Source organism: Cupressus sempervirens, chromosome 1 (genome assembly GCF_028749045.1).
Source record: "Cupressus sempervirens isolate cs-2001-9-10 chromosome 1, ASM2874904v1, whole genome shotgun sequence".
Taxonomy (NCBI): Eukaryota; Viridiplantae; Streptophyta; class Pinopsida; order Cupressales; family Cupressaceae; genus Cupressus; species Cupressus sempervirens.
In genome coordinates this window covers 247,722,935-247,733,390 of record NC_143118.1, presented here as the reverse complement: position 1 = coordinate 247,733,390, position 10,456 = coordinate 247,722,935, and positions in this window count along the sequence as shown.

Below are 10,456 nucleotides of genomic sequence, written 5' to 3'. Positions count from 1 at the left end.
CAATTTGCAAACTTTGACATCAAACCCAAAAGCCTTGAGCACCATATCCAGAAAAGTCTAGTCAACTTGATCATAGGCTTTAGAAAGGTCTAGTTTAAGCAGCATCCCTTCTTATTTTCCAGCTTCCAAAGAGTGGATCACTTCATGCACCATCATGACTGAGTCTAAAATCTGTCTGCCTGGGACAAAACCCATTTGTTGCTACAAAATGATCAAAGGGAGGAGCTTGAGCAACCTAGAGGTAAGAACCTTCAAGATAATCTTATAAAAGGAATTACACAAGCTATTAGGTCTAAACTTGTCTAAAGAGTTAGCCCCGAGCACCTTAGGGATGAGGACCAGAAAAGTGGAGTTAATCTCTTTAAGAATGCTCCTGGCTCCAAAGAATTCTTGAACCACCTTCACCACATCTTCCATCACCACCTACCAATACATCTAAAAAAAGAAGGTAGGGAACCCATCAGGGCAAGGAGATTTATCCATAGGCAAGGAAAAGAGAGCTTCAAGAACTTCAATATCAGAAGGAATGGCATGAAGCATTAAGTTATGATGAGGTTGGATTATCTGAGGAATAGAAACAACCAAGTCTTCCTGGTCCACCTTAGACAGAAGAGGATCCCAAGACAAGAGGGGTGAGAAGAAGGAGACCACTTTAGCTAATATATCCTTTTCCTTAGTCATCAGATCCTACCCTTTCATGATACCATCAATTCTATTATTAGCTCTATGCTTGAGGGTGGTTAGATGAAAGAACTTTGAATTCTGATCACCATCCTTAAGCCAGTTAACCCTAGATCTTTGCCTCTAGAACTTCTCCTCTTTGTTGATGATGTTATGAAGGTCTGTAAGAATAGACAACTTAGCCTCCTTACTAAGCTCATCATGCCCATCCTACTAAATAGAGGCTTGAATATAAATAAGTTTGTCAGACAAGACATCCTTCTCATGGAAGATATGGCCAAATCAGTCTTATTCCAAACCTTAACCATTCTCTTAACATTGCTCAATTTCCTAGCAACTCTAAACATAATAGTGCCTTCCACTTCTAAACTCCACCAAAATTTGACTTTGTCCAAAAGATCAAGGTGAGAGGTCCACATTTTTTCAAATTTGAAGGGGGGGTTCCTTCTAGGCTCTATAGGAACAATTGAGAGGGATATAGGAGAATGATCAGATCCCACTCTAGGAAGAAGAGCTAACCTACAAGAGAAAGACTTCAGCCAATTAGGGGAGATTAAAGCTCTATCCAATCTGACCTGGATGTAATCCTTCCCCAAGCATTTGTTTAACCAAGTAAAGGTGCCTCCCATAAGATCCAGGTCCATAAAAGCCAAACCATTGATGAAGCTAGAGAGGTCTTGTTTACTTTCCCAGTCTGGGATCAGACCACCCATCTTCTCCCCATCCACAAGAGGAGTGTTGAAATCTCCCATAATGATGCCTTTCTTTAGATTACTACTTTGCACTAGGTTACCTACTTTAGTCCAGTGATTCTTTCTATCTCTTTTATTGTTAGGAGCATATAAATTTAGCAAAAACCAATTTTCATTGGATTGAATATGATGAACATGATAGAGAAGAATATTACCCTCATTAAACACTACTTTAACTCTAAAATGCTTGATATTAAATAGGGTCAGCAGGCCACCAGAGGCACCCTCTACATCTGAATCATCATGCTACTAAACTTAATTTTCCTTAGAGATTCACTTTTCATCTTAGTTTCTTGGATCATCAAAATATTAGGTCTTTGATCTCTGATCAAATTCCTAATACTTTCTTGTTTGTGGGCTTCATTTAATCCCCTAATATTCCATGATATGATCTTCATTTTTCAATCTTGGAATACTCCTAAATAGTTCTCTGGTGCCCATTCGCCAAGCATCTTCTAGTCTCCTCCTCTCTAGTTTGCTTCTCTGATCTTCTACCTTTTTTAGCCTCTGTTACCACATCTGATTTGTAGCTACTTCTTGTCTCCACCAGAGAGGCCAAAGAGGGTTCTCTAGGATTTTTCTTCCTAGCCTTAGGGGAAAGAAAAACTTCTCTTTCCAAAACAATTTCCAAAGACCTAGATACTATTTGATCTTTCTTTGGAGTTCTAGGAGCATCCTCCCTATCATTGAGCACTCTCACCAAAACTTCTTTCTCATTCTCCACAAAGCTTTCTGCTCTTGCTCTAGAGGAAACAAAATTATCCTCTACGCCTTGATAGATAATTATATCCTTATTGGCTCTATCCTTTTCTTCATCTTTGGCAGCCAAAATACTTCTCCTTTCCAACTCAAGGAATCCATCCAAATCTACTTCCTTCATAATCTATTGGGCAGCTCCCTTACAATCTTTAAGCACAGGTTTTACTTGTTGCAAATCTACTACCCCTTCCACAATCTGAGAGTCTTCTGACTCATGAAAGTCAACTTGGTTTCCTTTTAGGGCATTTGCCTCTGGCTTTTCCTTCAGATCTGCAAATACTTCAACATTTGAATATTTCTGGGCATGCTCTTCAGAATAGGGACAATCCTTCTTATCTTTGGTCCGAGCTATTGCAACAAAAGGTGTTGGCACATGAGAAATGTCCTTCTTTACTTCTCCAATCTTCTGACCATCCATAATAGGCTCAGCCTTGTGGCCTATGCTGGTGGTTTTCCTCTTCCAAATTTTCAAGTCCCTATTGAGAGAAGGGAGAGGCTTCTTCTTCTTGTCCATCTTCACTTTTGGGCATTGAAAAGCCTTATGTCTAGTCTTAAAAAAATGAAAGCAACCAAAAGGTACACTCTCATAGTCCAATTGCTGAATGTGAGTGCCAAGCTTAGACTCAAATCACACCACTTTCGGCATATCATCCCCTTCCCTTACTCCTATACAAATCCTCGCATAGGTAAGTTTTCTCTTAGATACAGTAATAAGATCAATAGATAATAATTTTCCAAAGGAATTGGCCACACCCATAAAAACATTCTCATTCCAGAATTCCAAGGATAGCTTAGAGAGTCTAACCCATACTGGAGCTTGCTGAAAAAAAGATTCATTTAGGTCCAGTTTAGAAGACTACTTCTACAACACCAGAGTTGCCCATCCTATAATCTAGGGCCCTTCACATAGAATATTGGGCATGTCCTCATTATAGGTAAAGTTGAAAGAGAGAAACCCCTTAGCCATCGTAGTAATGCTGACCTAACCTTTTAGATGCCATTTCTTCAAGGTGAAGGAATGCATCACATCAATGTTTGGTCTTTCACCGATAAACTTTCCAACTAGCATGGATGCCATCAAAGCTATGCTATGATCAATTGATTCATCTGGAATAGTAATCATGCACGATTCCTTTGTACCTAGTTCCTTAGAACCTCCTCCCTGAGGATTCCCACCTGATACCAAGTTTCAATTTTGAACATTTGCTTCTGGTCTGCTCCACCGACCTCTCCCTCTCCCTCTTCCTCTTTCCACCATTTTGGCAAGTTTGTGATTTTTTACTTGGATGATATTCTAATATTTAGTAATACTAAGGAAGAAAATCTTGAGCATATTAGACAAAAATTACAGAGATTGAAAGAGGAGAAGTTGAGGATTAATCTGAAAAAGTGTTCTTTTATGCAAAAGGAGATTGTGTATTTGGGATTTGTGATTTCAACTGATGGATTGAAGATAGATCTTGAGAAGGTATGAGCAATTTTAGAATGGCCTACACCTAAGAATGTGGGTGAGGTAAGATCATTTCATGGTTTGGCTAGTTTTTACAAGAAGTTCATAAGAAATTTTAGTTCTATTTGTAATGCCGTAACTGAGACAATGAGAGGAGATAAAAAGGAATTCAAGTGGACACATGGATCTGATAAGAGTTTTGAGCCTTTGAAACAAAAAGTTACTTAGTTTCCTATATTGGCTTTTCTTGATTTCAATCAAGTATTTCAAGTTGAATGTGATGCTAGTGTTAGTACAATAGGAGTGGTACTGAGTCAAGAAGGTAAACTTGTTGCTTTCTTTAGTTAAAAGTTGAATGATGCTAAAAGAAAGTATTCTATGTATGATCAAGAGTTTTATGCTATTGTTCAAGCCTTGAAGAAGTGGAGACATTATTTGATTCCTAAGGAGTTTGTGTTATATACTGATCATAAAGCTTTACAATACTTGAGAAGTCAACATAAATTGAATCAGAGACATATAAACTAAGTTGAGTACTTGCAGAGTTTCACATTTTTCATTAAGCATAAGAGTGGAGTTACTAATAGAATTGCTGATCCACTGAGCATAAGATGTTCTCTATTGACCGAAATGAAGGTTGAAGTTCTTGGTTTTGATGAAATGAAAGAATTGTATGATACTGACCCTAATTTTTCTGAGGTGTGGAGAGAGTACAGAGCACCAAATCTAATAGATGACATAAGTAAATGTGCTGAATATTTCATTCAAGAAGGTATGTTGTTTAAAGGAATTCAGTTGTGTATTCCTAGAAGTTCTATAAGGTTGAAATTGATCAAGGAAAAGCATAGGGGTGGATTGGCTGGACATTTTGGAATTGATAAAATATTGAGTTTGCTGAAGGATAAGTATTATTGGTCACAAATGTATAAGGATGTTTAGAAATTTGTAAAGAATTGTAGAATTTGTCAAGTTGCAAAAGGAGTAAGTAAGAATACTGGTTTGTATACACCTATTGTTGTTCCTGAGAAACCTTGGAGTGACATTAGTAAGGATTTTGTTCTTGGATTGCCTAAAATAGTAAAGAGGTATGATTCTATATTTGTTGTTGTGGATAGATTTTTTAAGATGACTCATTTCATTTCATGTAAGAAGACATCAGATGCTGAGCATGTTGCTGAAATTTTTTTTAAAGAGATTGTGAGATTGCATGAATTACTAAGAAGTATTATTTCTGACAGAGATAGTAAGTTTGTTGGTTATTTTTGAAAGACTTTGTGGAAGAAGATGGGTACTGAATTAAGGTTTTGTTCTGCATTCCATTCGCAGATAGAGGTTGTAAACAAAAGATTTGGGTAATTTTTTGAGATGTTTGGTTGGAGATAAGCCAAGTAATTGGGAGACGGTATTGGCACAAGCTGAGTTTGCATATAATAATTCTATGAATAGGAGTATAGGAAAAACACCTTTTGAGATTGTTATAGGAATGGAGCCTAGAGGAGTATTAAATTTGAGAGATGCTATTGGTGAAGAGAAGAGAAGTGCTATAGGAGAAGAATTTGATGATTTTATGGAGTCTTTGAATAAGGAAGAGAAATTGAAGTTAGAACAATGTAATTAGAAGTAAAAGGAGAATATTGATAAGTCTAGAAGACATCATGTTTTTGAAGTTGGTGATGAGGTGATGGTTCATTTGAAGAAAGGAAGACTTCCTATTGGAACATATAGTAAGCTAAAGATGAAGAAGTTTGGACCTTGCAAGATCTTGAAGAAGTTTGACGGTGGAAATGCTTATGAAGTTTAGATTCACAATGACATGGATATATCTCCTATATTTGATGTTGCTGATTTGTATAAGTATCATGAGTTAGATGATGAAGTTTTTGTGTCAAAAGATTATCCTAAGAAATAGATTGAAAAAATTGAACAAATATTGGATCAAAGAGTTGGCAAGAGCAAAAGAGGAAAAGATTACTATGAATATTTGGTGAAGTGGAAGAACAAACCTATTGAAGATGCCTCCTAGATTTCTCAATCTAAGTTGGATTCAACTCAAGTTGTGACATGTCAATGGTTCAAGAGAATCATTTATTCCAACCCTGGTTTTTTGATGCAAGAGCATCTTGGGTTGTCGTGTAATCCTGCACTTTTGTTCATTCTACTAGTTGTTGTCAAGTTCCAGTTGTTGCTAAGCACCAAGTTTCAGTTTTTGCCAAGTTCTTGGTTACTGCTGAGTGATTCCTTTGGTTGTTGAGTGATTCCTTTGGTTTCTAAGTGATCCTTTAGTTGCTGAGTCCTCCATGGTTGTCAAGCATTAGAGGATGCCAAGTTTGTAGTTTCTGCTGAGTGATTCTTTGGATGCTGAGCTCGTGTGGTTTTTGAGTGTTAGTATTTTGTGAAGCCTTCATTTGCTGAGTTGTCTATGTCTAGTTCCAGTTTAGGCTGACCTTCCTTGTATTTAATTTCATTATAGGTAGTTAATATCTGATGTGAGCTGACTTGTGGCTACACATGCATTTAATGTAAGATTTAATTCTGTGATGGGCTGACCTATGGCCACTCAAGTATTTAAGGAGGTCTAAGATTTAGTTTTAGGTAGATTGATAGAAATCAGAGGATGGGAATAAGAGTTATGCATCTGGAAGTGAGAAATTGAAGTTGGTTTGTGAATCTAAAAGTTGTATTTTATTTGGTTGTAACCTAGAAGGACTTACAACTGGGCATGTATATGAATTATTTGGTGAATTAATGAAAGTGTTTGCTCTTCTTCCTCCTCTAGATTGTTGTTCTTTTTTTTGTGTTCCACTATGTTAAATCTTGCAAGGTGGTTTGGATAGCTAGGGTGCCTTTGGCCCTAGTTAGTTTGTCCCTCCTTATGTCATATTCTATTTTTTCAATCCTATTTAAATGGCTAAGATTTTCTCTTGTTCAAAACCCTTATTATAATATTTTTCCCCTATAGCTAGTGCATGTTAATCTTATGGAAAGATATATTGTCAATTAGCATTAAAACACTTAGTCATAATGAAAAGATAGTAGTAACTGAGTTACTAGTCTACTATGTTAACCAAGCTCATAAGGGAACCAAGCTATCAATGTTAACCTAGCATGAAGTTGAAGTGTCAAATGGGTTGACAGTTCTATTAAGCTCCAGTGAGAACCAAGTCAGTAGAGTATTCTTGTTCCAAAATAATGATCAAGCTAGCAAAACACTATGAATTGAGTCAGAAGTGTCTACTGAGTGATTAGTATCAACCAAGCAACTAGTATCAACTGAGTGTTAGAGTTAGCTAAGGTGACAATGTTTCTCAAGCATCTTCAATATCATCTGAGTAAGTCATTGGACATGAGTTACAACACTAAGATGACTTGGTAATTATTTTTGGAACTATTTATGTTGTAGCTGACCTATGATGAAATTATTTAGATGGATATAAGTATGAGGCATTTTTATTATCCAATATATAATTGTAATATCATAGTACCAGGAGTTGAAGAACATCAAATAGAAACAAATATGGAAGAGTAGAATATCTAGAAGGCTACAAGCAGCATAAGGAAAGGAAAAGACTCATCTATCATAGTTTGGTGATTAGTTTACTTCAAAGGATCTTCATCAACAATTAGAGTTGCATTCTAGAGATCAATCCACTGATTCATCCTAATAAGTGCATCAGTCTCAAAAACTTTAATAGGGTGGATGTAACAGTCCTTTGTAAAAAACCCCAATAGAGTACATACCTAATTGTATTGTATAATCCTTTCACAAGGTGGACCTAATAGTCCTTATTACTCTTAACTGAGTAGATCATGAGAAGTGATCAATTACATAAGCCTTAATAGGCAAACTTTAATATTGTAGTAGTAAAGCATTGTGGGTGCCATCTCCACCCTAGTTTTATGTTCTACTTGGAGGGTTTTTGGGTTACCAAATATTGTGTTATGGTGTTGTTACTTTACTTCTTTGTGTTTCATCCATGCAAGTAGATTAGATAACATAACAAAGTGGATTAAGAGAAATAATTTTAAGTGGTTCCTAATTCAAACCCCCCTCTCAGTCACCTAGCTTGCATTACATTTCCAATAATTGGTATTAGAGAAGGGTTCTCTTATAAGAATTCTAGTATCTTGAGAGAAAATATTAGAGACAATGGAAGTATACAAGCTAGAAAAAGCCATTGAAAATGAAAATTGGGATCTACGTGTGGCTGTTGAACAAATCAAGAAACTGAAGGATCAACTCTCTCAATCCCTGAAAAGAAGAAAAAAATTGGCAGAAAATATGAGGAAGATCAACTCTCTCAATAATTAAAGAGAGAGAAGTTACGATGAGGAAGATGTAGCTATAGAAGATCTACTTGGAAGTAACCTTATTCTACAAGAAGTTAGAAAATTGAAAAGAGAACATGAGATTCATTCAATTAGGATATGTGAATTCATGGAACAAAAGAACCAAGCTCAAAATGACAAAAATAAGGTAGAAAAAGATATAAGATTACTCAACAGCAAGTTAGAAGAAAAGAACAAAAAAATCCACCCGCTTTCACTACATCAGGAAGATATAGAAAATTAGTTGAATAATGCAAATCAAGAAGTCATCAATCTAAGGAAAAAAATTGAAAGAGTCATGAATGATCTTAGAGTAGAAAGAGAAACCAATGAAAGAATGATGAGATCACAAGAAAGCATGGATCAGTTAGCTAAACTATCTCATAATAGACACAAAGGAAAAGTAGGACTAGGTTACACTGAACAAGGAGAATCATCAAAAAAAGGAGATCAAAACAATAAAAGGCTTACATGTAATCATTGTGGAAAGGAAGGAAATACATCAAAAAAAATTTGGAGCAATGGAAATTCAAATTTTAATGGAAAATGTTATAGTTGTAACAAACCTAGACATAGAGCAAGTGAATGCACAGAGAAAACTAAGTTTGAAGGAAAATGTTTTACATGCAATAAAAAAGGTCATAAATCTTCAGAGTGCAAAAACAAGAATTGGAATTCTACTAAAAAACTTGCTAAAGTAATCTTTGGTTGGGGCTACAACACTTGGTATAGATTTTATCTTGCTGTAGAAGCATCCTGGGTTGAACTGCTATCCTGCATGTTTTTAGTTTTTGTCTTGCTGCTGGAACTAGGTTCCACTGAAATTACATTTTCTTTTTTCTAGGTGTTTGTTACATATTGTGTAACTAATTTTTCATAATTAATGAAGGGTTGTGAACTTTAGGTATTGAAGAGAACCTAGAGTACTATCTATTTTCTAGAGCACAAGTTCTAACTCCTTACAGTTTGAGAGATATGTCAAATCTCCTAGAACATCAATTCCTAGTAGTTCTGTGTGACAATTTTCTACGCTCAACTTTTGGAATGGATGTGCACCTTGATTAATTATACCTTTCAAAATTAAGGGGTTGTAGAGGACCTAGATATCTATCCACAATTCAAAGTTTGAGTTCTAACTCAATCAAAGCTAGGAGATATCATGATTTTGCTCGAACATTGATTTCAAGATAGTTAATTACTAATGCAGGCCAACTTGTGTATTTAATTTTTGTTTATTTTCATTTAGTATTTGCTGAGAGCCAACCTGTGGCTTCTCCATGTTCTAGAATGATCTATAAGCCATTTTGGCTAGTATAAATAGAGTGTTTAGGCTTAGAGCTAAGTAGTTGGAGGTAGTTTTTGAAGAAGATTGTAGAGCAGAATTGGAAAGTGCAATTTTGTTGTTGGATCTTTGAATGTGAATGTATTTGTATTTGGCTATAACCTAGAAGGCCTTACAGCTAGGCATGTATGAATATATTTTGATGAATCAATAAAAATATTTCACTCTTCTTCCTCGTTTGGTTGTTGGTCTTTGTGTTTTCTTCCATTGTGTTGACTCTTGTAGGGTGGTTCAAAGAGTTGGGTGTGCCATTGGCCCTAGTTTTCCCTATCCTTCCTTGTGTCGGGTGGTATTAGAGCTTGAGGTTCATCCTTGTGGAGGTTTGATTGTGTAGAACCCTAATTTGGATTTGGTTGTAAGGTGGTAGATCTAAGGATTTGACCTATAACTTGCAGAGGGTTATGATCTTGTAGGAACCTGATTTATAAAGATGGTTTTTGGTAGAGGAAATAATGTTGATAATGCTATATTGGATCAATTAAGAAAAATTGTAGCCAGATTAAATGATGTGGAGACAACCCAGAGGAGAGGATGACATCTTGATGATGTGAGTGATGATGAAGCAGCAACACCAAACCATCATTCAGAATTTGAGGAAGATCAAGATGAGGAAAGATTGTTGCGAGTATTGTCTAGGGAAAATCCAAAGTCTGTTGTAGAAGTTGTTCCTTATGATGGAAAATTAGATACCAATGTTGTGTTAGATTGGATCTTATATATGGAGAAGTTCTTTGAGTATGAAAATACTTCTGATAATAGAAAGGTGAAGATTGCAGTCACTAGGCTGAAAGGTCATGCATCATTATGGTTGAAAAACTTGCAAACTGGTAGAGGAAAGGAGAAGATCAAAACTTGGCTAAAGATGGTGAACAAGGTAAAGAACAAATTCCTTCCTGCTAATTACCAAGTTAGCTTGTTGAGAAAAATGCAAAATTTGAAACAAAAGGACATGAGTGTGAAAAAGTATACCAAGAAATTCTATAGATTGGACATTAGATCTGGACATGTGGATGATGATGTTGAGAAAATTGCAAGGTACATAAATGGATGTAGATCTAGAATTCAAGATGAAATAAGTTTTGTGAAGTTGGAAAGTGTTGAAGAAGCATATCAATATGCCTTGAAAGCTGAGGAGATCTTAGCAAA